The sequence below is a fragment of the Chlamydotis macqueenii genome, chromosome 4 (genome assembly GCF_036417535.1).
Source record: "Chlamydotis macqueenii isolate bChlMac1 chromosome 4, bChlMac1.mat, whole genome shotgun sequence".
Taxonomy (NCBI): domain Eukaryota; kingdom Metazoa; phylum Chordata; class Aves; order Otidiformes; family Otididae; genus Chlamydotis; species Chlamydotis macqueenii.
The window spans coordinates 53,627,608-53,655,355 of record NC_141559.1 but is presented as its reverse complement, the minus strand read 5'-3'; the positions used below and the strand labels follow the sequence as shown (position 1 = coordinate 53,655,355).

The window sequence follows — 27,748 nt, the reverse complement described above, 5'->3', positions numbered from 1 at the left end:
AATAACAAATGAACATGTGAACAAAGGAGAGCTAAATAAACAAACAAATAAACATTCTTCATGCATCCATTTTCCTTGAACATTTTAATAAACGTTTGTGCTATTTCTAGTTTGTACTTAAAGCATATGATATGTAACATTTGCTATTGGTCAAAAACCCTGGTTAACTTGTCTTGTTGACTTTCTAAGTGAATTGGATGACCTAACCTTCATAAATAAGAATGAATAAGGATATCACTCAAACAAGGATAGGGTGGAGAGCACTTCGGGGAGTGATATGGACAAGAGAAAACAAGGAGACCTATTTAAAGTCACTGCTTTCCTCTTTAGCTGAAGAAATATGTTAGGTTACAAATAGAAACACTAGAATTAAAATTATCTGTTTTCCTTCCTGAGTAGAGAGAAGGATTTCTTGACGTGTTTTACACAAGAGATTTATTTTTCTCAAATTGTTCCGATTTCTCCTGCATTCTCAGAAGTAAATAGGAGTCAGGGTTTTTTTTTGTGTGAGTACTTCAATAATTCCGAAATAAATACACTGCAAAGCTTGATCATGAAGTCCTGGAGTGGACTTGACTCAGGGATTTTCAGTATTTCATCATCCTGCAAGTACTGTTTCACTGATCTGCCAAAGCGGGAGGAAAAAGTCTAATGGACTCAAATGGACGTTGGGTCATACCAACATCAGGCACTGAGCACTGTCTTTAATCACATACGTGCAGCACTACGCAAAAATATGTGACATTTTTCATCTTGTTTGATCAACTCCCTCAGTTCTGCATGCCAGATGGAAGCAGAGGGACAATTTAAAAGACTCTTCTCAGACAAAATTTTGCTAAGTGAATTACTGGAGTAGCCTTTCTCTCATTTTTTGTCACTGCTTATTATAATTACTGTTCATCACAATCAGATTAGTGTTTTATAGTTTTGATGGGCTGCTCAGCTGCATGTATACGACCACTTTCAATACTAAAACATTTGTTCACAAAGTAGCTTCTAATACATTTTCTAATTAGCAGTCTACTGCCGCATGACAGTCTGTGCTTATGGAATATGGATAATATTCCATAAAAATGTTCTACTCCAAAATCTTTTGTGGAAAAATATACAGAAAAGAATAAGAATGGTGTTGGGTAGGCAGTGTTTTAATTTGATACTGTAAAGTTCTTCCTATTTGATAAAAAGTAGGAAAAAAAAAAGCATTTTTTAGAGATTACTGTTAAAGAACACTATGTTTTGAAAACATTTCTGTATTTAAATTGGTTCTCTCAGATTCCAAAAAAAAAAAGAAGAAATAAATGAGATTTTTGCTAAGTAATACTTAGCTCTTCAAACTTGATCCCATCTAAGTAAGATCTTATGAAATGATGATTTTATTTAGGTTTTCTTAAACTACACAAAGATTATACCATTCTTTACAATTTCTCTCTGTTTTTCAAAAGTGGGAGCACACCTACTGTTATAATAGCAGATCCAGTCCTGGGCTTGTTTGCAGCTGGATATAGTTGCAAAAAATACCAGCTTTCGGTGTTATTTTGAAGGAAACTTAACTCCAGCACAGTGTCGTCTAATCTTTTTATTTACATCTAGTATAGCCAGATGAGAAGCATCCCATCTCTCAACATCCTAGTTAAACTTAGACACAGCTTATATCAATCAGACCAATAGCTTCATGTTAAATCACTTAAATATTTTTAGAAAAAGATGAGTTGAAAACTGAAGTCAGCATATATTAGAAAAACAGTAATAGCAAAAAGCTTTGTTGTTGTCAACCAGCAAGCTTAACCACACATTTGCTATAACGAAAACAGATGTGCAGGCACTACTGAAGGAAGTGGGGCACCTTTGATCTCCTGGCTTCTGCTGCTCCCTCACAAAGGACAGTTGCTTCCATTAATGAGGCTTTTCTAGTTTATTAGGTTCACTGATTCCATGTGCCCGGAGCAGGAGGGAAACTCCACTACTCTCTAAGAAACCACTTTGATATCTTGTAAATACAGAGCTATAAAGCACTCATGTCACTTATGGCCGTAAGTAGGACATCTTTGTAAACAGTTGGTATGACTGCCTGATGATATTTAAAGAGTGTGAATGGTGAGAAGGACAGAGGTAATCATTGTTAGATGAGCTGATATTTGCTTATCTGTCAGGAAGGAGTCTCTCAGGTGAGAGAAGAAAGAAATGATGCTTCAGAATGAGTCAGGATTCTTCAGAATAATTTTTGCAGAAAACAACACTGAAGTCTACCAAAGTGAATGTAATTTCTGGCATAATGAGAAATACTCAAACAAATCAGAACAGATGGCTGAATAAACTAATGGTGTCTTATTTGCATAAGTCAAGGGGGTCCTATTTACTCCTATTACACTTATCAGTGTGGTATACTGCATGTAGTTAGCTCACCTAGTTACACAATTTAATGAGACCTGTACTGACCACACACAGTGTCTGACAGTCATGACAGTCCTGATGTACATACAAACTGCTTTTTGAAGACAGAGTGCCTAAATCCTGGTAATTTTAAAGTTCAGAATTCTAAAGAGGCATGCAGAACTTTAAAGGTCATTCTCTCAGGAGCGCTATTTACTGTAGCAGCTGCAAAGAATCTGTGAACAGTCATGCCAAAGGCAGGTAAAATAAGATTTATCAACATTGCTCTTTGTCTAGTTCACTAGCTGTTGCTGAAATAACTGGATTATTTAGATTCTCAGTTTTATTGCTGTTTCACAAGGCTCTACAAAAAGCAATAAGTTAAATAGTGAGCTCCTTTTATTCTCCTCCAGTGAATGTTAATGCTGCATCATTTTTATTCAAGTGTCTTATGTTCTTGTGCATGCCATTTTGAGCTTTTCTCTTTCATTTTCCTATTTACCCTTAATTTACAAACCTGTCTGCTTGATAGGTAAGTCTCAGCACAGTTTATTCTTTTCTTTTTTTTACCTATAGTGACATTCCAATTTACTATAATTTATTTAACACTACAGTAATATTTAAAACATGCCTCCAGCTGAAATTAAGCTACAAATGGCAACGGGGTGATATAACTCAGAAACAAGATCCTGATTCTCCTGGAGGTTTACTGTGTTTCCACAGAATGGAATTACATTTTGACTATAGAACTTGATTTTGAGCCCTGCTGTATTTTTTAGACACAAGACTATTTCCTACCTGTAATTTCTCACACCCAGTGGAGTGTGGGTGCACTCATTTGCACCTGAGATTTTCAATGATGAACCCCTCTGCTCACACTGAGTTAATGGGTAAACCCAGAAACCCTACCTTCACACTCAACCTGCCTTTAGGCCAGGAGATCAGAGTTTCATTTACCTGGCCCCACAGGGAGAGGAGTAAGGTAAGGCTTATATACTCCCTACCAGCTGATCGCATCCACAACCGGCTGTGGAGGTTCAGCAGTTACAGTCTTTTCTTAAAAGAAGCCACTCTGCCCAAAGTGCTGTGGTTAGCAGCACGCCTCCAGGCATTGCCTCTGCTATGGTACAGTGCGCATCCCCACCTTGGGCAAAGAGTAAAGCTGCATGGAGTTTCATTGCTATTTGTACCATCACGTTGAATTAAAAGGGACTTCAAAGGAGCAGGGTATTACAAACACACTGTCAAAAGAGCTAAAGTGTGAGTGAGAATAATGTTTGAAGCCTTTTACTATCACGCACACAAATAGATACATCACATAAAAAATGCTTCTGAATTAATTTGTGTAACTGCCAGTAACTAAAGGATGGAGTTATAGATAAGCGTTAAGAAAATTTCCTCTGCTCTCATCTGAGACAGCGAGCTCTCTGAAGCGGTGGCTGTACTCATACCCTGTGCACCTCCACTGGGAGCTGATTGAGCTGGGGGAATTTTTATGGGATGACGTTACTGCATATGCATGTTACAGGGAAAGCATTAAGAAAGGAGATCCTGCTGTCTTACGTGAAAAGCATGGTGTTTGCAAGTAACGCTCTTCTGGAAAGGGCAGTCCTATGTTAGCTTTAGAAGATCAAAACTGCTGGATGTGCAGATTTTTCTTCTCTGCCTTTCCTTGGACAGCTGCATTTCAAAGTTGGAATTGTTATTTCTGTGCGCGTATGCAGAGTACTGGAATGGCAGCAGAAGTACACATGGAGCTTTAAAAATGAAAAGACTTTCTGTGTCAGTTCTGAACAAGAGACAAGGAAAACTTGCTTATGTATTATGAGCCTTCTCTAGTGTTATTATCACTTTGCTAATGAACATTTGGTGTAACTCCATTAAAGTTAATGATGCTCTCTTTGATGAGAAATCCAGTTCAACCACTGTATGGTGTATAGCATGCTCCAGACTGAGTCTGAGAGAAAAAAAATATTTCGGAGTAGGACTTCTCTGCAATATCTAATATGATATAGCAGAACATTTGATGTTCCAAACCTCTGTTAAACTGTAAATTATACTAATAAATCCTTAATGCTGAAGAAAATTCAAATATGATTGAAATTGGTGTCTTGCTAATGAAAAGGTTGTTTGAAGCTTTTTTTCCTGCTTACTCTGATTCACCAGTTCCAAGCACTAGTTATCCTATATTCATAAACCAAGTATTTTTATATAATGTATCAGGCCTTTTAGTAGAACAGATTAATCTGCTAAATAAATTAAACATTGGGGGAGGGAAGTGTGACTCTTTCCTGGTTATAAGTTAGTTCCAGTGTACTGCTTTATTTGTACTCATCAGAAGAAGCAGTGTTTTCAGGATGACAGAAACAAATGCCTCTGAGATTGTAGTTTTTTTTGGAGAGGCTGCAAACCCTTCATGAGAAATTTGTTGAAAAGTTGTAGGGAAATGGGAGAGTATGTCTCAGTCAGGCAGATGAGATTCAGTCTCAGTGTAGGAATTTTATTTCCATTTCCTTTTTTTCTAAGGGTTATCAGTCTTCTGTTCTGGCTTTCTTCAAAAAGCTGTGCTGGGGCCCTCTTCTGCCTAAAGCACCATGTTTTTGCCACACCCCAGGAGGAGTCAGCTGGCTTTTTATGTACAGTAAGATGTGACTAGTAGCAATTAACAATTTGAAAGTTGCAAATACAGTTTTAAAGGATTTCCTGTAAGAGTGAAAATGACCCTTCTTGCTTTCTGCCTCAAGAGCAAGTACACCTAAGTGCCTGTTTTGATCTTGCCTTTCATTTAATTATGTGCCAGCATTCACACAAATGAGAAGAAAAGTCAGAGAACAAATCCACACAGAGACTTTAATTCTGTTGCTTAATGTACAGGAGAAGTTATTCCCATTCCCTAGCTCTCGTAGCGATTTAAAAACATGGAAAGAACTGACACAAAAGATAAAAAATCCCCGCTTGTTGGGTATAAAACGCAGTCTATTTTTCAAGAACCAATATAAATTAGTTTTGGTCCCATTAAACTATCCCTGATTTTTATATTTTCCTCCTATATTTCTGAATAATATTTTATTTTACTTCTCATGCTTTCTAGTAAGCATTAATGGTAAAACAGGCAAGTGTGCATTCTAAACTTGAAAAACAAATAACAACAAAATAATAGAGAAGTATAAGATGTACAAAACAGTAGATTTAAAAAATATTTTAAATTTGACACTTTTTTCATAATAAAAGTAATCATATGTATTTTTAAGGACTAAAAAACTATGTTATCAAAATATGCTTATAGTCCTCTATGTTGGTTTTTTTTTTTTTTGCTATGCCTATTGTGATACCGGAGTTGACATTTTAACTGTACTGTCTTTAAAATACAGTCTCTTTAGAAATAAAATACATAAAAATCATAGTTTCTAACATTTTTATTTAGCTAATTTGTTTAAGTATTCTTATTTTTTTAAGACAAACCTTCCTGCTGGTCTAATTCTCATCTCTTTCTTGCAACACATTATACAAAATAAAAGATTTCTCCCATTCAGGAAAAAAAAAAAAAGTAAGTTTTGTTTATTGCTGTGAACCTTCTACCTTCAGGCAAAACTTCACGTACAGCACCATCGCTGGGGTGCTCAGCACCTGTTCCAGGCATTGCATGAACACATGGTTGTTGTCTATCCTTGAACTGAACAATTATGTATCTAATATTGTGCACTGGCCCCTGGCAGAAAAACTAAAATGGTGAGGATGAAATGGTATGGTGCACTGAAGACAAAGGAGGAACTGAAGTGAATGATCTTAAATAAAGGGGGCAGAGAAGAGTTAAATCCCTGTGGAGATTTCCCCAGGTGGTGGATACTGAAACCTCATGTTTGAAATTACATCTTGCTGTGGTAGCTCCAAAGAAATGGAACCAGATGTGCTCATCATTACCCATCAGGCCACCATGGCAAGCTAATTTTGCCAAATAGCCCAAATATACACAAAGCTGTAATCACTTTTAATTCCTAACAGCTTCAGTAGATCTTATTAAAAGCAGTGGTGGGCTCAGGGATCAGAAACTACTGGTTTCGACTTTCAAATGGACTGTCTGAGGACACTAACCCCAGTGACATTACAATATAAGATGTCTATGAGCAAAAGAAGTATTATAAATACTACTAATTAAAATATGGAAGAAGAATATGAACCCCATGAAAGAAGTAAAACAAGTTTCTTGGCAATAATTTTTGCTTTCTGCAGTCTGAGAAAAAAAAAATAGAAGAGATTGTAATTTTTTTCTGTTCTTAAACACACAGATCCTGATGGGATGATAGTGAGAACAATATATGAATTCAGATGGTGGGATATTGGGAAAGGAATTAGGTTTTATGGTCACCCATAAATGCTGCAATGGCAGTTAAAGTGCAAGGGTCCGAGTTACAAGCTTTTCTATGTAGGTTTGCTGAATTACATCTACTTCTTATGGTAGTTGGAAAGATTGAGGAATGTGGACTATCTTTTTATTGATCTTTGAAATCTCATCAAAATACCTGTCTTCAACTTGTCTGTATTCTTCTGTTGGACGACATTCTTTCCTTAGTGAAGTTATTGTTGCTTCACATCAGCAAAATTCCTTGCTCCTAGTAAGACGTAAGCTATTTTAATTCTCTGCAATGGAAAAGTATTTCCATTTGAGATCATCTAACTTTATTGCTTCACATCTAATGGCCTATTACAAGATACTTACAAAACTTCCCAAGCTAAGTTAAAGTTAGCAATATCTACTATTCAATCAACAAATTGAGATGTTTTGTTTCTCATCTAATCTCGCTCTCCTTTTTTTTTTTTCATTTTCACTAAATGTCCATTCTTTCAACTGTTCTACATATCTGTCCAGTCGAAGAAAAAATCTCCAGAGGATTGTACCATAGATGTACACTGGTCAGCTTCAGTAAGATTAAAATATCATGGAACATAACTATGCATATACTTCACTGCACTTCTACATTTCTAACAGGTACAGAAGGAAGTTTATTTTGAAATGATACAAAGTGAACATATGTAATATTTTACTATGTCAGGTTGCAGGCCAAACACTTAAAGCCTATAGATGACAACATCTATAAGAAATGGAAAAGATTTACCAAGTACTTTCAAAGAACAGATTCAAATTGAAAAGTGGCTTCAAGTTTTCTCTTAAAAGCTGCCATGGCTGGGAAATAAGCCAAGGAGTTTGTGTTTCTATAATGCTTGTGCTGATGCCAGTGATAAATATTTGTGCAGTTATTTTCTGTCCTGCTTGAAGTATCTGAGTGCTTGCTTGAGGGTCCTAACAGACGACAGATAATTTTATCTTCCAATGAATGGAAGAATCAAAAATCAACTATAGAAGATATTACTAGAGTATGAAAATTCAGGAGATAGATATCTGAACTCTTTAAATTAAAATAAAACATGTAGCTTTCTCAAATAACTGTGGGAGATTTTATGGCAATTTATAATGTAGAAGGTTAGAGCTGTTGATCATAACAGTCTTTTTGGCCTTAGAAAAGAAACCATGGCTTTTCCATATGATCTGAGATGCAAAAAGATGAACTCACAATTCACCAGCAAAGAGCTCTCAGTGGACTCTGGACTGACTCCAAAATTAGATCTAAATGTAAGGAAGAATCACTAGTAGAGAACCTTAAAAATTCTGACTACAGGGTTATTTTTGCTTAAAAATACTTTTAATCTCATTCACTTCACCCTATTATAGAAATCCAAAAGGTTAATCAACATAGGAAGAGGCGTGCATATATCTATGTATGTATGCACTGTATGTACTAATACATACTAGATTGAAAAAATCACATGAAAACATTATCCTCCTTTTTCCTCATTGATACAACTGTGAAAAAAAGAACTAATTCTGGCTAAAAGATTGAATGTCAGGATTTTATCAATAGTGTAAGTCTCATTAGGTTTCTTAGCTTTCTAAAATACATGGTGTGCGGAAGAACATGGTCAGCACTTTTGTATTAAGGAGCTGGAATTGTGAATATGTCCATTCAGCAGATTCTTACAGCAGAAAAACAAACAAATTCATCAACATAAATGTCTGATCACAATCCGGTTTCTCCTGGTTCCGCACAATGAGAGATTTTTAGGCAGCACCTTCTCATGTTAGGAACAAGATTAGAGTTTTTCTTCTTCAGATCCACTACATGAATCTCTGTCATGGCATCACCAGTTAAAAGCAGCAGGAAACAAAATCAGTGTTCTTCCTGACTTATGCAACTGTCCTCAAAATTACTATCCAAAGCTTCTTTGCCTCTTGAAACCGACCAAAGTCCTGTTTTAATCTGAACTCTCTTCCAGCAAGATCACTCAATTTTATTTATTTATTTTTTTTTTCAAATTATTGATTACTCTTTAACAACCTAATTGAGAGTAAAGCAAACCTCTCTTTACCAGGGTGCTCAGGAAAGGGGGTTGGACTAGATGACCTTTGAAGGTCCCTTCCAACCCTAACCATTCTATGATTTGCAGTGAAAAAACTTTTTGCCTTTCTCATCACTTTAGTACATGGTTGTGTATGGCAGTGCTCCCTGAAGATCATCTCTCTGTAGGGTTCAACAAAATCCATACATATTTGCTGAACTACTAATCAGCAGAGACATCATGGCAGATGAATCTCACATGCTTGAAGCTGATGAACAGAAGTAGGCATGGTGAGTGGTAGTATATCAAGGCAAACACAACACACTAGTAAGCTGTGTACCTGTCTGAGGGCAAAATAGAGATGTTTGACAAGTGACAGATATCAAGAGAAAACAAAAGATTGAGGCCAGGCTTCTTTCGCATCAGCCTTCTGGGAACACTTCACAGCTGTGTCTCTGTTCTCTCAACTCTGAACACTGACTGCAAAGATGTGCAAATCACATTGCAAAGCACAAGTGCTGATAAGAAGACATGTTATACAAAAATCATGCCTGGAAGAAAATTGCTTACTGCCTAGCCTTTCAAACTGAAGCTTTCTTTTATATATTTCAAAGATTCAGCTACCTTGAAGAATATCAGATTACTGAATGAAATAAAAGCAAAAAGAGCATATTGTACATTTAATGTTATATAAAGTATACACCAGACAACACAAAGTTCCATTTTCCTCAGCCTTATGGACCAGAGCCAGTTTAATGCCTTGAGATTTTCTGCCATGACGGGCAGCAACAGGTAAAGGCATGTGGCAAACCCTTCTTGTCTGTGGCTCACCAGGGCAGGGCAGTTGTTACTTCAGCCTGAGTGGCAGATACTTTGCTGCTGTAGGATGGCTGCCAAAATAGAGCTTCATCATCACGTAGCAAGAATACCATGGCAGAAACTCTGAAAAGATGCTGTGAAATTTGAACATGAGCTTAGAATACTGATAGAGACTAAAAGCCTTTTGGAGCATCAACAGAGAGAAAGAGACAATTAATCTAAAGCTGAACATAGTCTTGTGTTGACTCTGTCTTATCTTTCTGCCAAATGAAGTTGTACTGGTACACAATAGAGACCTGGAAAAGTGAAAGCACAAGAGAAAAGCAGAATGCAGATTTTCCTTTGTCCCTATGCCTTTTCAGCAATTGGCTTTCTATTGGGCAAGTTCCCTCAGAGAAACATACAAAACTCTCACCCCCTGTTTATGAAAAACTGCAAAACATAAACCATTCTAATTTATATTAGAGTATAATCCAAAAGCTACTGTCATGAATAGGCTCTATTCTATTATTACATAAAAGAACATGAGAAATTAAAGATGCAACTAAAGTCAAATCACATGAAAGACGAGGAGTGAAGAAGTAGGATGAAGTCACAAAATTGTACCTTGCAACCTCTGTACCTTGCATATCTGGTCACAACTTTTTAACACATTACGTTGAAAATTCCTTCTCAGATCTTACTGCCTACTTGTGCTACATTCATGTTTTTTTTCTGCTGTCCAAGTAACTGACTGGCTAGCTGCTCTCCATTTCTTATTTTGGTCATTGCTTTTGTATGTTTGATTTACCCTTTGGAAGCAGAATCTGCCTAAGCATTCCTCTCCTATTATTTTTATTAGCTGCCTCTGTATAAGATTAACACAGATATGTGCACATTGAGCGCCTTCAGACAAACACATCCATAATAAAAAAATAAACTATATTGCTAATTGACCTTCTCACAGCCTGAAAATACTGATACCAATGAGCAGCCTCTAGTACAATGAGATACTTTCTGCACTGAGACAATTTGGCCCATTTTTTCTCTCTCCTATTCCTCCACAGAGCCTCAGCCCCATTTGGGTCCCCTGCAAGCTAGTAAACGTGGGATTGCAGGAGGAAGCTCAGTGGACTGATAAGTTCTCTGCCTGTCCAGGTCTGAGTGACCTCTGCATTTTTTTGAGTACATAGTAAATATATTAATATGACTTCTGAATTTATCTCCTCCCACTGAGCATTGACAGTGATTGTTTTACAGATGATAATCTCTTCAAAACAGGACTTTCTTGATCTCAGTTTCTTACACAGCGCAAAGGATGCTGCAAAGTTCAGTGAATAATAGTATCAATTAATCAATCAGTGTGCTCTGATGTTTGTCTCTCTTTCACCCCCTCCCCAAATTTAACAGCATGACTACATAAAATACAAAATGCAAGTTTAGTCAGTTTTTAAAAATCTATTTCAGCCTCTTAATGGGATGTGCGTTGCAAGGGAAGCTGTTCTGCCAGAACTAATTCTATTGTCAGTGGGAAAAAGCTGAAGGAACTAGTCTTTGGAAATGGTTGAAATTCTTGTAAGTTGAATTCAATCATATAAAATTAGTGAACATATAAAACATTTATTGCCACAGAGATACTATGCAGCTGCTTGGATCTGGTTGTTTTTTTTTTTTTTCTTTTTGTACTCAGTTTATTGCCAACATCTTCCTTAAAAGAAGTATTCAGCTAGTTCCTAATGTGTAGCCTACAACATAACTGGGCTCCCTCCTGTGTCTGCTGCAATAGTGGCATTCCCTCAGAGTAATAAATATTCTCTATATGGCAGTTAGGTTTAGGCATGATTGTAAACACAAAGTTCAGGAGGTTGCCATTAATATTATCTTATGTCCTTATTTCCTGTTGTCTTCATAGCTTAACATGTTTACTCTTAAATTAGAACATAATTAGCAAATCATATAGCTCATTTTTACTGAAAATAGCAGCTCGGCAAAATGTTTCCTATCATCTGGGGCTGACCTTCCCACAGGCTGCATATCCTGGAACAGCACACTGTAATAAGAGAAATCAGTTGTTTTGGATCTCAGCCAAACACTAATTTCATTTCTTTGGCTGCCCCCCTCCTTTCCAGCTCTTCTTCCCGCTCTCCCCAGTAACATTCACATATGTGAGCTGGAGTTAAGAAGTTGCAGTTGGTAAACAAAACAAAGACAAAACTGCTAAGAAGTTAATGAAAACATCAGTAAGTCATAGCATCTGGATCTCATCATCCACCTCTGACGTAAGGAAGATGTCCAGATGTTAGCAGAACTGTAGCAGTTGAAATATTTTGTGAGCAAGGCTCCTTCCAAATAATCAGACGCAAAGCAGTTCAGCACTTTCAGCAGTTTTTAGGAATGTTTCAAATATATAATGGTCTTTCAGATGTGTGAAATGTCTGCTCGGTGCTGAAAGAATATACAGTCTGGGGAGTCAGGTCTGGGAATCGGGAGCTCTCACTTCTGGGAAGTGCATACAAACATTCAAAGAGCAGGAGAAGATGAGGCCTCCTGGTTGCCTGTCATAAGGAGAGACTGCTAGCAGAGACACAATGCTGCTCATCTGGTTGTATCCAGCATTTAAGACTAGAGTTTAACAGTATCCACAATGACGAATTATGAAACTGGGCCCGGAGAGAGCAGACCATAATTTTCATCTTTCTCACTAATTTTTAATCCCTGCCTGACAACGTGTACCACATACAAGCCTTGCATGCTGAAAAGTATAAATGATGAGGCTGGTTTCCTAACAGGTGGTTGCCAGGTGTATTGTATTTTTTCCTTCCCCTCACGTCGAGGCTGCCTGATGGAATAGTGATGTTTTTCACTTTTGGGCACTCATTCTCCATTTGCGGAGTGACATGACCACTCAGTTCCTCTCAGACATGTTTTGTGGGCTGCTCTGGGTGTGCTCTGTCCCCCCACAGCCCATGCTTATAGAGAATTGGTTTGGAGTCCCCAGGAAAGCAGCAAAGTCATTTCTAAAAATTCCTAATTGCTGAAGTGCCCTGGCACTGAATTCCTCTTATGCACATCCCTAAAATTCTAGGCATAGGACAGGACATGGAGTGGCTGGCTGATTGCTGCAGTCCTAGAATTGGCGGCGATGACTGTGGAAAAACAGAATGCTGCAAAAGGGTGTATTTCCATAATCCCCTCCAGCTGTTGAAACTTGAATGCATGAGGGTTTAGCAGCAACCACTTTTATAATATGCTTAGCATACTGTGTACTTCTTATTGTAAACTTGGACAAAATAGTGCCATTGTTGTAGCCTGATTACAGAAATGATGGTGGAGCTCCATGAAGTAAATGTCTGAAATTTCACTAATGGAGGAAAATGTGAAACCCGTAAATAAAACTTTCTGATTGTCCAGTCCACCAACAATGTAATTTAGTTCTGCCATATGAAAATATCCCTTACAAATACCCAGTGTGACAGAGAATGTGCATTTTCTTTTCCCTATAGGTGCTTTAACCTCTACTAGCATAACACTTCAAATTAGAAGCATGAGGGTATTGGAAAGAAGACATTGCAGCAGCTGAAAATAAACACCACCAGAATCATGCTACAGGCAGCTATGATCTTTCTAGCACTTCTCTACATTTTCATATAGATAGTGAGAAAAAATAGAATATGGAATAAGAACCTAACAATGCATTTAATTCCAAATGCCATTTTAAATGATGATTTTGACTGCAGGACTTTGCCTTAAATAAATTCCACGATAAAAACAACGGTGCTAAAAAGGGCATATAGTACTCTATATATCTTACTGGAAATTTAAGGTGGCAACCTTTTAAAAAAATAGGTGAACATATGCTGTGTATGAAATGTATTATTTCTTATTATATTTGATGTCTGAATTTGAAAGATGTGAAGAATTATAAATCACATCAGTGAAATTGATTTTTTTTTCAAATAATTGGTAATACTACAAGCTTGTTTAGCAATTCCATGGATAACAACAAAGCTCTTGAGTACTCTCAAAGGGAAGAAACTTTAACATGATAAAGATATTTAACCATTCAACCAAAATAAATTATAATTATGTTTTGCACTGGATGTGCTGTACCTGGTTTATTATACAAATAGCTCCTTTTATTTTCAGACAATTGTTGTTTACTGTTTTGCTGTTGCTTTTCCATAAATAACAGTTTATTTACAAGTGCATATCAAATCAATACCAGATCATTCTCTACCTCATGGCAAGTGACTATTTTTAACATTTATAGCCTGAACAAAGCATCAAACCTATAGGAGGTTGTTTCCGGATCAGGGGTCAGTCATTTCCTAAAAATGCTATTATAGCCAAACAGCGACATATCTGAAGCGATATATCAAGTGGACTCAGGCTCTACAACATAAAAGTTCTCTAAAACCTTATTTCACCTACACACACACTGTATATCTATTTCTCCGAACTCAGAACAAAGGAGACACTTAAAGCAGTAATTTATCTTCTGCATAAGAATAACTTTTAGGGACAGCTAAAATGTATTACAAAACACTTTACCATAACCTGGGGCTTCAAAAATTTCCCAAGGATGAAAATTCCTTCCTCTCTGTGTGTGTGTGTGCACCCGTGTGTGTATATATACATATATTAAAAAACCACATACAAGAAATAGCTGGGAATTGTTAAAAGATGAGTAAGTCCTACACTCACAGATTTTGCAATCCAGAAAAAGGCATCTTTTCAGGCATCAGAGTTAAGGGGAAAGTATAAGTGAAAATAGCAATTATAAATCCAACGGAAATACAGGGATGCTGACAGTGAAGAACACATTCTTCATCAGCAAGAGCAGAAAGCGTGTCTCAGATGCTCCCAGTGATCCTAGACAAGTCATGCAAAGACTGATATGGCCAACACTAAGACAAACTTAAATAATTATATAATTCTAGGCAATTATCATAAATTAAAAAATAAAAGCCCTACTCAAAGGGGCCTGCAAAGAAAATCTTCATAAGTAGATTCAAAATGAATCTAACCATTATTAAACACATGAAAACGGGATAAAAGCTGACTGATAGTCTTCTGAAAGGAATCTAAATGGAAAATAATTGTTTGATGGAATTACTTTTTCTACAGTTCCAGAAAACATCTTTAGCAATAACTTAGAAGGACATATATAATCTTTCCACATGATTCAAACACTAGCAAAGTAGGCATAATGAGAAGTGGTCTGTAACAGATCTTTGCAAGTGAGTCATTTTTCATTTCTTTGGCAATTAACAGGAAATGAAACCAAGAAAAATAAGGATGGCAAAAGCCCATTTTATTTTTAGTGGGCCAAAAGGTACAAAATGATCTTAATTCTGGGGTGAATTAAATATTGTGAAGTTTTAGTGAACTTTAATGAAGAAAAAAAAAGACATAATTGAAAATTACATATGGTAAGTAAATAAATGATAATATAATTTCAAATAGAAAAGTTGAAGGTTTATTTTTAAAATACCAAATAAGTAATGTTTTTCCCTGAAGCTTCACTGCAGCAAAACTGGCAATAATTCACCAAACCCAGACTACCTACACATTATTTTTTTTTGTCTATAATACCAGCTATTTCAGAAGACAATTCAGTTTTTTTCATCATAAAAAAAAATAAAAAAGAGGTATATGAGTAGTCCTTTGTACTCTGTGTCTGAATATGTTTTCTAAAAAATGCTTGTGAAAATGAAAAAGCCAAGATCTTTTAGTCATGTCGTATAGTGGATGTACTGGGTCTTAGTACAACGCAGACAAATGCTACACTGGGTTATCTACAGCCTACCATGCAAGTAATTCAGCCAGCTGTGGAGGCTCTGGGAGAAATCTGACTACAATGTTTTGAGGCTATGTATGTTTCAGAGCTGAGGATGATGCTTGCATGCTCTGGGGAAGCTCATCTTGCACTGCTCCCCTTGTTGTGCGTAAAATCCTGGTCTCCATTGTGAGGTCTGTCCACTGAAGAAGGCACAATGTGCTTCCCTTCCTATCTGAGGATGTGGTCTGACATCAGTAAGGGGAATAAACAGGGAATTCCCAAGGAAATGTTTCTATTTCTCTTGAATGTAGTAACAGGAAAAGTTTACAATTTTTGTATCACCCATTTAGGGAATCTGTTAACTTGAGTCTCATTCCATCCTCTTTCATTCCATTTCCCCAAATTGTATCCCATCTCTACTGGACATTTTTGATGTCCCAGGACTGAGAATGGTTCCATTGTGTTTAGTGATTTTTTAGTGATTAATTTTCCACATTTTGAGATCACCAGGCATGACTATAAACATGTGTCTAGATTTTCTTTGTCTGGGTAAACTAAGAGAGAAGAGAAAAAACATTGAGCAGAAAACCATGAGCCATGCTGCCATCAAAAGTACTTTGGCCGTGATGTGACTATGCTCAGCTGCAACTCACTGCTCCTCGGGACAGGTATTGTATAAATACATACCATATTTATACATTATACCATATTTATACAATAATAAGAATATACTGCAATATGGTATAACAATATACCATATTTATACAAGCATGTTTGGCCCCAGCTGGCTGAACCACAAGCTGTTTTGCTATGGGATGAGATGGCATATAGAGTAACTCAACCCTGGTGTTAGGGTTCAAAAGCAACGTCAGAGTGCTGCTCTGCAGTACTCTGTCATGGTCATGGTAGGAGAGCATGCAGAGGAGATCTGAGAGGACAGTCCATATTCATTTGCATCCCTTTACTGTGCCTGCTCAAAATTAAAGCATCTTTAGCTACAATCTTTTAGTTCCATGCAATTTTAATAGCATTTTAAATACTTCTGATACATTTTGTCCAAGACTAATGCTACTGTTCTTTTGTGTCATTAAGACTACATGATCTAATGGAAAAGACATTTTCCACTATATTTTCCTAGGGTATTTGTAGGAGGTAGATAGTACTGCTTGTTTGATGATTGTATCAGATTCTATCATGAAGATGATCAGAGGGCTGGAGCACCTCTGCTGTAAGGACAGGCTGAGAGAGTAAGGGCTGTTCAGCCTGGAGAAGAGAAGGCTCCAGGGAGACCTTATAGTGGCCTTCCAGTACCTAAAGGCGGCCTACAGGAAAGATGAGGAAAAACTCTTTAGCAAGGCCTGTTGTGACAGGACGAGGGGTAATGGTTTTAAAATAGAAGGAGGAAGATTTAGACTAGATATAAGGAAAAAATTTTGACAACGAGGGTGGTGAAACACTGGCACAGATTGCCCAGAGAGGTGGCAGATGGCCCATCTGCCCCATCCCTGGAAACATTCAAGACCAGGTTGGATGAGGCTCTGAGCAACCTGATCTGGTTGGAGATGTCCCTGCTCCTTGCAGGCGGGTTGGACCAGATGACCGTTAACGGTCCCTTCTAACCCAATCTGTTCTACGATTCTATATTGTATGATTTGCTATTTCTGCGTGCAGGCTAGCAGGTTTTTTAAAAGGCAAAACATAGTTCAGATTACTTTTTCTTGACTATGCCATGAAGAATGCATATTTCACATTTTCTTCTTTCTTTTCCAAATATCATGTGCTTTTTTAAAGGTGTGTCCTGATAACACAAATTGCTGATCTAAGAGAGTTTCTTACTTCAGAGTCATGACCCTTCTTTACCGTTTTTAGCTAGTCAGCAATTTAAACTGCTGATATTCCAGAGAACAAACAGAACAACAACACAACTTGTTGCTGTTTTGTTTCTCTTCCTGAGCCTGTTATTCATTAAGTATTTTCAGGAATACACACTGATATCTACTTCAATTATATACTGCACTGCTTGCTGGGAGTTTAGCCTGATGGTTTTCTGACTTTCTGACTGACAGCAGCCCAAATATACTAACGGACTGGCAAGCCTACATCACCAGCACAGCCTGGAAAATGGAACTGTCACAGCTTTCAAGGGTCCTCTAACATCTAAGCCTTGTTTTGATAAAAACTGTGACAGCTCATAACCATATGCCAAGTAGAATAAAAACATGCCGACCCTTATCAGCGCAGCTACAGAGGCTAAAGGGTTCACGTTCACTCCTCATTTCTAGGAATGTGACAGAGTCTCAAGAAATATAATTAGCAGTTGTCTATCCACCAAATATTTGACGATCATATTCAAGGTTAAATATATACATTTATCAAGGCCTTTTCATATCCTGATAAAACCTGCATATTTTCATATGTAGGTCACATAGAGGAGGTATACATTACATGTAATTATATGCTTTCCTATGTGAACTAATGAGAGGAAAACAATTTTATAGAAGACAGTTGGTGGTAGCTGTCTTATGTGGACACAGGCCGGAGATACTTGGAATCTGTTCGTGCAAATGCCATTCTGAACTTAACCATAAATTAAAAAGCTTACTTCAAAGCATTCGCGTAAACATCTCTAGCAGGTGGAATGGAAATGAATGCCATGGTAAACAAGTGTCCAGCTGACCGGGCAACACGCAGATTAAACAAAGGCTGACTTGGCCCCACCAACTTCCCTTTTATAGATCTGTCTAACGTCCATGCCTTTTTATTCAGACTCTCTTTCCTCTTGGTTCTCTTTCCAGTGGAGTTTCAGCAACGTCCCAAACATCAGGAACCACATTGTGACTGCTAGTCCATGCAGTGCAGCCTTTAAGTTACCAAAGAAATCCAGTTTTCTAATTCTAACACACTTTAGAGAAATGAAATGGACTATTTGCGCAGTTCAGTCTGCCACGGAAGAGAGGTTAATGTCCAGCACTATCACAACAGTGCCATGTTTGTGACTAACTGCTGAGCACTAAAGTAAATATAATGTCCCCATCTCCTGTGACCATGAGGCTTTACTGTAAAACAGTGGTAAAGCTGAAGTCCTCTGCTCAGGACACTCACTGTCCTTTGCCATGCAGGAATAAGCACAGAATTTATCCAGCCACTAACACAGCAGGCAGAACAAGGCTTTTTTTTTTTTTTTAACGAGTTGCTCTAATTTAAAGCAGGTTTCTGCCCCTGTGTTTCTTTACAGGCCATGGTCACTCAATGCCTGATTACCTAATGTAATCAGTTTTGTAATCAGCACGCCATCACCAGTGTCATGCACTCAGCTGCTCTTATTTCTCCCAAGCATAAGTGTAGGAGAATGATGTAAAAGTTCAGTTTATGTTAGTGAGCCATACAGTCTGCCTCTTGGTCATCTCATCCATGATCTTATCATTATTCACATTTCTCTCCCCTCCTTCCCTCTCCCTGGGATAAACCGCCCCCACTGTAAGTATACAAACAAACCAAAGTGATCCCTCTGGCATGTCACACCCATTGTGCATTTCTGCTGCCTTTTCTGAAACCTCCAAATGCCACAATAATAAAAGTAACAATCCCAGCAGGGTGAACAAGAAGCATTCAATCTAACAGACAGACAATAACAAAAGAGGAAAATAAAGGGAGTTAAATTATCTTCTCCTCCAGCCCTCTATTATGGCTTGCCTCAGGTTTTTGAGTCTTTGCAAGTCAAAATAATAATGTGAACTGTAACCATATAGTTGGTTGGTAATTTATATCTCAGAAGCCTAGCTCTGGCATACCTGACACTCACTTGGAGCTCACAGCACCGAAGTCCTTGCCAGAGGAAATACCAGTAATCGCTCAGTGCACAGCCCAAATATTCCAACTGACACACTCCTTGGCTGCAAAACACCCCGTAATGCAACTCACTGAAGCACATCACAGCACTAAAGCACGGGGTCTGACCTAACAGGAAAATAAAATGCTTCAGCACACTTCAGTCTGAGGAGTTTGCACTGTAATATCAGACCAAAATTCACTGCTCCTTTCTTTTAAATGATGTTTATCTCGTCTGGTTAGAGGAGCAAACGCAGTCCCACCATAGGCATAGCACAGAAGTAACACAACACAGAAACAAAAAGCTAGAGAAATACTTAGAGGTGACATCAATACATTATGCAAATGATATCAATAATTACCATTACTGATTAAGGTCCCTTACAAATCTTAAAATATGTTTATGTAATGTCCTTCTCACCTGCCAGTCGTCTGTCTCTCGTGTTTTTCCAGATAACATCCAAGGCTCTGGCAGTGGAGTCCCTGATATGATCACTAAATGATCTCCTCAGAGGGGCTTTCACTGGGTGATGCATAATGCAGATCGATCACACATCCACAGTCAAACGGCTGTAGCTTGGCCTCGGGAAAAAGGGCATTCTTTGCCCAGGGATCTGTCTGAATTTCTCTTCGCCAGGCAGGCAGGTTGTTACTTTATATAATTTCTCGTCAGCCTTGTGGAGCTTTTCCTTGAAGAGTCAGGCATTGCAGTTCTCACTGCGGATGCAGGAAAGCACAGACTGCAGCCAGCCTACTGGAAAGCTGCCAGAATCTTACATCTGGAACAATTTACAAATGAGCTAACGATACAGCCATTTAGATTTGGGGCTTTATTTGTGGGTATCTATAGGATTCTAGCTTCCTGTTTAATCAAATAACTTACCGGGCACATACTTGCATGCTCATTTATTAGGATAATATTTCCCTGCTTAACCGATATTTCAGGTAATCTTTCACATTTTGACATGAAAAAGGTAAGAAATAGAAAAGAGATAAAGTAATTTCAAGTATCTGCAGTTCTGGTATTTTATTTCATTACCATATTTTTCTTGCATATCACCCTATCTGTGGCATAGAAAGGGGCCTGATTCTGAGTTTCTTGTGTGTAGTACTTTATGCCAATGAAGTAATGAAGGGATGGAAATATAGAGGAAAAGAGGAGAGAAGAAAAAAGGAGAAGGAAGTAGGCCTCCACATCTTTGCTGACTGGAAAGATAAGGTCCCATATGTAAAAAGTTTATGCATGTAACTGAGATTAATAGCCACAGTAAATGAAGCCATTTGACCTTGCTTATTTTGACCTTTTTAATTGATTACTGTGTTCTGTGGCTTCCCTGAGGGAGGGAGGAAGGAATAAAGGAGCAGCTGAGACTCTCTTTCCCTTCCTCTTATTATGTATGATAATATGTGAAGAAGTGAGAGATCCCAGCCTAATCCTCTTTGTTATCAGGGAAGGCAAGAACTAATAAAGTTGTCTGCATGTTAAATCAAGGTGGAGTCCTCCATTTTCACACCAGCTACAGCCATTGTACTCAGATACCATTATTTTCTTGAGAAGTATTATGTTATCATTAAAATTGATTGATTAACTTATCACAAGGTTGGAACACACAGATGAAATAACAGAATTGCAAGTTCCACCCTGTGGATTTCCACTCACTTTGAACTCCTTCCTAAGAACAAAACAGTTTTTCTTCTCATTCCATACTAGATAATGTATTTCACACTTTCTTATTTGTTGTAAGTTTTTTTCTGGTGCCTTCTCAATTGCCTTCATTTTCTCTAGTCCTCATTTCCTCTAAGGCAAATCATGGTCTCATTACGACAAAGAAAAGAAATTTACGGGATTTGCAATAGTGTAACTGAGGGAAGAACTGGCTCACCATCTCTTTAATGCAGAACAGAATTTCCTCCCATCTAGGCCTTTGTTTTTTTATCTTTATAGAACACTAAGGTCCTGTGTGCATCTTTGAACAAAACCAAGAGCAGCAAGGGATCTCTAGAGTTTGTAATTGCTTTCCTCGCTACACCCCTCCTGCTTTTTGAGGCCAGATGGACAAAGAAACAGCCAACTCTCTCTTGGAATTCAATATGATTACACACTCCTGAAATGCATTTTAAAAATTATTATTATTCTGGCAAAGCTTCCTTGTAGAGCAAGTGACAATGCTTACATAGGCAAATGCTGACATGGTGTAGCAAGGTGTAATCTATCTATCTACTTAGAAACTTGGAAAACACGTACACCCTGTTCAGGTGACATCTGCCGCTGTTTTTATTAGTGACTAGCTCAGAAGAGCATTGGTTCATTTTTAAATGAGGATGCAGTAAGCAATATCTAATCTGGAGCTGAATGTGTATACCTCTGTATTTCAGCTGAGTACCACTGTGAGAAGAGAACAGAAGGCAATGAGGGAGAAGGAAATCTCAGCAGATTTTTAACTATCAGTGGCTATGCCACTACCACGTGGCCCAGAAAGAGTGGATCTATACAGCAAAACAAATGGTACCAAAGTTCTGACATGTCTTGAGATGGGATTACTTTGAACTAGGTCTACCTTGGTCTCATAAACTAAATGAATCCTCACTAGGGGTTGGAGATCCCTGGGGCACTACGAGGGTGCATCTTCTGGCTTAGTTTCATCTGAAAGCCATTCAATTCACATGCTCAAGAGTGCTTGGAGATATGAACCAAAGGATGGTGTTGGGAGATCCCTTTCAAAAGCATACGCCTGGTCCAGGCTAAAATGTCGGTAAAAACACACTCGCTATTATTCATTTTAGCATTAAACCAACTTTTTAAAATTTAAAAATAAAAAAAAAGCAATATATATATTGCTGATCAGTGTTTAATTCTTTGAGAGTTACTGTGGGTCCTGTTACACATGTAGACATGTCACAGCTCAAAATATTTAAAACAGTCTGTGCAGCCAGAAAGGAAAAAGGCTGGAAAATGTCAGAATGACCCAAAAAAGGGCAAAGGAAGAGTAAAGATAAACTGTAACAAATCAGAGGAAGATGGCTAAGGGAATCTGCCTGTCTGATGTAACAACATGTATAAATAGATAATCTAAGCAAGACTGTGTAAAGAATTTAAGTAAATGTAAGAAAATTCTTAATGAACCATGGACAGAAAAATGATTAGGTATAGATAGGCTAGAAATATGGATAGGAAATAAAAATACATTAATTTTAGAAAACTGTAGACAGAGAGATTCTAGTGGGGAAGACAGTTAAAAGCAAATATATACAATCAAAGACAGAAATCTGAGATGCATGACATCCACTATGGTCATAAAATGAGTTTGCCATTAAATATGAAAGTATAAAATGATTTTTAAATCATGTTAAAAGAAGGCATCAGAGCAGAGCTGTGTTTCAGTCTCTGTTCTTGCATTATTTAAATAACACCCCTTGCAGAACAATGCACTCAGTTTTGGTCTAGACATCTCAATACCCAAAAGATGTTGAAAAGGCATCCACAAAACCCAGTTTGATGAGATACCGGCAGTGGCTCTTAGCTCTGTGCTGGGGAACTCTCGTGTTTTCAGGGGAAAGCTGCCATGGTCGTGGTGCCATTATCTGATGCTTCTGTTGAGAACCCTACGCTGCATCTTAGGCAAGCCCCTCCCACGTTCACAGACATGACTCTGTGTTTGGAGAAGAGTTACTGCCCAAACGTGACCTGCCCATGTAGAGATATTTCCCCTTTCAGCTCAGACATATTCCTTCTTCCCTTGCAGGTGTAGACATCAACCTGAATCGCACACATGCAGTTACCTTCAGATTTCTCCATTACTCCGGTAAACTCATGCTCACAGTCTGAATCGGGAGAGGATGCCGCTGCTGCCAAGTACATGTGTACAGACCTCAGCTGGAGAATCTCTGATGTTAGTCAACTTCTCCCCCTCTACTCTGCCCTGGTGAGACCCCACCTGGAGTACTGTGTCCAGTTCTGAAGCCTCCAACATAAGAAGGACATGGACCAGTTGGAGAAGGTCCAGAGGAGGGCCATGAAAATGATAAGAGGACTGGAGCACCTTTCCTATGAGGACAGACTGAAAGAGTTGAGGCTGTTCAGCCTGGAGAAGAGGAGGCTCCGGGGAGACCTGAGAGCGGTCTTCCAGTACCTCAAGGGGGCCTACAAGAAAGATGGGGAGAGGCTGTTCAGTAGGGCCTGTTGTGATAGGATGAGGGATAATGGTTTTAAAATAGAGGGAGGTAGATTTAGATTGGATATTAGGAAAAATTTTTTTACAGTGCAAGTTGTAGAACACCGTCCCAGGTTGCCCAGAGAGGTGGTGGATGCCCCATCCCTGGAAACGTTCAAGGCCAGGTTGGATGAGGCTCTGAGCAACCTGACCTGGTTGGAGATGTCCCTGCTTCTTGCAGGGGGGTTGGACTAGATGGCCTTTGAAGGTCCCTTCTTACCCTAATCATTCTATGATTCTATGAATGTATTTGATTAATTTACAGATTCAAATTACAAAATTTAATTTAAATTGTTAAACCAAACAGTTAAACTGGAGCACTGGGAATGACATTAAAGGAAAAAGGATTTAATGGTGAGGTTTATGAACTGGCAAAGAAAACGTTTTCAAAGAAAATGGCAAAACGTTTTGCTGCTCACTTCGAAAATGTACTGGAAATCTGAAAACAAACATATTTAGCTGGGAAATGACCTATGCAACTTTCCTCATATTACATACACAATTCTGTTAGCTATGTACAGGTACCACAGCAAAATGCATGCAAAAGTAAGGAATGTCCTAACCCCTGAATCAGCATCTAGGTAACATTTATGATGCAGCTCTATCTCTTGGCTTCATTGTGTCTGGATACTTAATCAAGACCCCCAGCAGCCAGAGGTTTTGTATTTGAATAGTGCTCATGATGATCACAGTCACAGTACAGTCAATATTCCAGCTACCTTCCAGAATTATTTTATTTGTTTCAGTATTTCTTGTTCAACGGCTGAGATGAAAAAAAAACCCATAGAAATAGTTATGGTCAAAAGGTAAATTGGATGGGTCAACAAAGACATGTGCTGGACTAAAAATAATATGACAGGAATCTGAAGGAGAGAAGTCTGTTGCTGACAAGAGAGGAATGCAGCAGCCAGTGTTCGGGGAGAAAGGTGACAGTACACCCTCAGGAAAGAGGCGGCTGTGCACACGTGCAGAGCAGCATGCATGCCCAGGGAAGAGTCTTTGTGGAATTCCAGAGACAAATATTTATAGGGACCAGATCCTTACCTTCCCCTCCGTGCAGGCTTGGAGCTGGGCTGAGCCCTGCCCTTGCCCACCGCTCTCACCAGCCACGATCGGCCCTGCCACTGCTGCGCGGCGGAAGGCATCTTTCCCGTTACCCAGACCTAGCCTTGTCTCTGGACTGCAGCCATTGTCTTCTCCCACTTCTCTTTTCAGAAATATTTTTAGAAATGTCTTGTTAATATAAGCAAAACTGTGCCTCTCCAATCTTCCTCTCAAGACTGGATCTACTTACTTGTGAAGTGCTGCTCATGGTTCTTAAATACATTGTTCTTAAACCAGCCGAGGGCAGAAGGCAGAGGCTAATTCCTTATAGCCTTACCATTCCGCAGCAGTTCAAGCTGAAGGATCTAAGCTTGCCAAATGTATCTGTTTTCTGTCCTTTAGTGGTTCTGTCCATACTTTGGATATCTTCTGCAAAGATAACATTAAAGATCCTTTTTCCTCTTTAAGGCAAAGAGCAGACAGAATGCATCAGGTACTAGGATGGATGGGAATGGTGATCTCATTTTCAATTCTGGCAACATCCAGCTCTTAGGAAGTAAATAGTTATACAAGCCTCGCTCTCTTCAGGCTTGCTCAAAATGCATCGACTTCCCTTCGGAGTGTTTGTGAATGTGCAAATTCTTATGTTTATCTCTGGTTCATCTGTGTGATTCTGGTCCCTTGAGTCTGGAAGGATGTATGCAACCAAAATATGCATAGCCAGTCAGAGACACATCATTTTTTAAATGTGCTGCCAGTTTGAGCTTTGCTGTGACTTCTGTACGGGCTGAGACAAATGGTATGGCAAATTCAGACTGTCTCTGCTAGGTGGTCTATGCAACTTGCCTGATCTGATCCATGCAACCATCCTTCCACTTGTTACAGAGACAGAAAGGTAATGCCATAACTCTCCAAAAGTATCACAAAAGAGTGATTCAGAATCAAAATTTTATATCTAATAAAAAACGCCTGCTGAGCGCATAACGTGTCATTGTTTCATCTCTCAGCAGATGTCTCCAAATGCTATCTAGGAGACCAAACTAGGAAAGGAGCCCTTTGAATTTTCACTCTGACATATATTGCTTTCCAAAAGAAAACCTAGTACTGCAACGTCTGCAGTATCCGAGAGATCTGATACATATCAGACCTTTAGAAAAGAAGCAGCCACCAAAAAGAGACTGTAAAGATTCAGAGAAATTCCTATGGAAAGATAGGCAAATAAAATTTACTTTGTTGAAACAGAAAAGTTTCAATAGAAGTTTGACAAATCTCAACAAAATGTTGGATATAACAAATGCTTGATATGACATCCTTATTCAATTAGATTTGGATTTTAAAAAACTACCTCTATTCTTCAATCAGATAAGGTAAAAATATTCAGAAGTCTCATTTAGCACATAGGTGTCCTTTTGCAAGGATGCACACAGCTGGGCAATTTATTTGTCCCATGCACTACTTCCCAGTGTTCAGCTTTCCCCTTGCCTCTTTAGGGAGCAGCCCTGGTATCAGGCTGCAGGTCAAAGGACTTGACTTTGCAGTGGCAGCCACACTCTGTCGTCATCATTTCCTCCCTTCCATCACCGGAGGAAGGGGAACGGTGGTATTTCTAAAGAGACACTTTAATGAAAAAATCCTTCCACGACAAATTTTGTTTTTTTTTTTTTTTTGGTTTCAAATTAAGAATAAAAATTTAAGAAGGACACTACTTTTCTCTTTTCTTGTACTAGGAGTGAAAATCAGCATGTTATGGAAGCCCAGACCTACAGTCTGGGAAGGCAGGCAGAGTAGGGGTTATAGTGAGGAAGACAATTCTCTCTTCCCATGTTTTGGCCTCTTACATGGTACCAAGGGAGAACGTTAGGATTCTTTCTTCTGTCCAGTATCAGTGCATGATAAAGATAAAAGGAAGTAAAAATGAAGATTAGCCATTGAAGGAAGAAAGTGTAGAACAGATTGGGAGTCTTCCCAGCCCACAGACTGGATTTGTCTGCTGATTTGTGCATGAGGCCCTCCCAATTTCTTTTACTCCTTCCCAAACTCCCTTACAAGTTATTCCTTGCTGCTCTTTTTCTCTTCTGCTTTCTAAATCTTGCTCCATCGTGCTCTATACAGTTTTGTCCCCACCACTGTTCCAAATATGTTGTTCTCCATCATCTGACCTCTGGTTCCTACGACTGGCTGCTGTCCTCTGTGTTGCCACCTTCACTACTCCCTGCTTGGGTGGGCAAGGGTTTATGAGCCTTTTGTGCTAGTGGGACCATTGCTGCACCAGACAAAACAGACTGGAGTTGCTCTGCTTACTGATCTCAGGAGGGACTGCACATAAGATAATAAAAGTTTGAGTGTTTGTTGCTGCAAAGGTGCTGACAACCTATGTTACCGTGCGTCTCACCGTATTTTGCTCTTAAAAAGTGTCCTGTGCCAGATGTCAACACCCTGTAGTTAACCTTGAATAGCCTAGGAGCAAAATAGATGCAGTCTGGAGAAGAGATAGTTAACGTTTAACAGATACAGAAATTTTCCTGAGCTTCCTCCATGGGTGGAAGATTGCACTGCCTGCTGCCCCCGCACTGGCTGCTTCCCTGTGGTAGCAGTGGTGTGGAGAAGCCCCAAGGACAATCCTCCCCTCACTACATGACAGTCATTGCCTCCGTGCACACTGCATTTTTAAGCTGTGTAGGCTTTATACTGTTATGCCGTGGCCTAGATTTGTATTTTTGAACAACCAGCATGTTTCAGTAGTTGGAAGGAAAATACACAAAATCATAGAATCACAGAATCATAGCATGGTTAGGGTTGGAAGGGACCTTCAAAGGTCATCTAGTCCAACCCCCCTGCAAGAAGCAGGGACATCCCTGACTAGATCAGGTTGCTGATCCACCAGGCCATGATGCAGACCACAGCAACCGTTGCTTTCATGGACTTTTGAATGTCTAAACAACCAGACTTCTTTTGGTGAAACACTGGGAAGATATTTTCAAAATATCTACCTTAATTGCCTTTTGTTGTGTGATAAATACATGCTGATGGGTTTATGTAAGCTGAGTAGCCTTCTATTAGACTTTTATGCCTCTCAAATTAAACATGATCCCAAATAAACACTAACAATATTAAACAAACTTGATGGTGTGATTATGACCCTGCTTTGCAAATAGCTCCATAGTTTAATTGAAGTTCTGTGCACTTCAAAGTGTAAGCTTATCTGGCTGTTTCTGAACTGCTATCTCACTGTCACTGTGTGCTCCAAAAATAATAAATAAACCAACACAGGAAAGCAGAAAACATTTCTAATCGTAGCCATAAATACAAAATAATAAGAAGT

The 27,748-nt window shown here is 38.6% G+C and overlaps 1 protein-coding gene across 2 annotated transcripts in view; it reads right to left on the bottom strand.

Annotated features, from left to right (window-relative positions):
- DLC1 (DLC1 Rho GTPase activating protein) overlaps positions 1–27,748 on the bottom strand; it is a 236,805-nt gene that overhangs the window by 84,577 nt on the left and 124,480 nt on the right. Inside the window, exon 1 of one of the 2 annotated variants that reach the window (XM_086746478.1) lies at positions 19,593–19,611. The exons of the other annotated variant lie outside the window; for it this stretch is intronic. The gene's annotated coding sequence lies outside the window, so the exon portion shown is untranslated. Of the gene's footprint in view, positions 1–19,592; positions 19,612–27,748 lie in introns of those variants that run through there. 2 annotated transcript variants of the gene reach the window in all.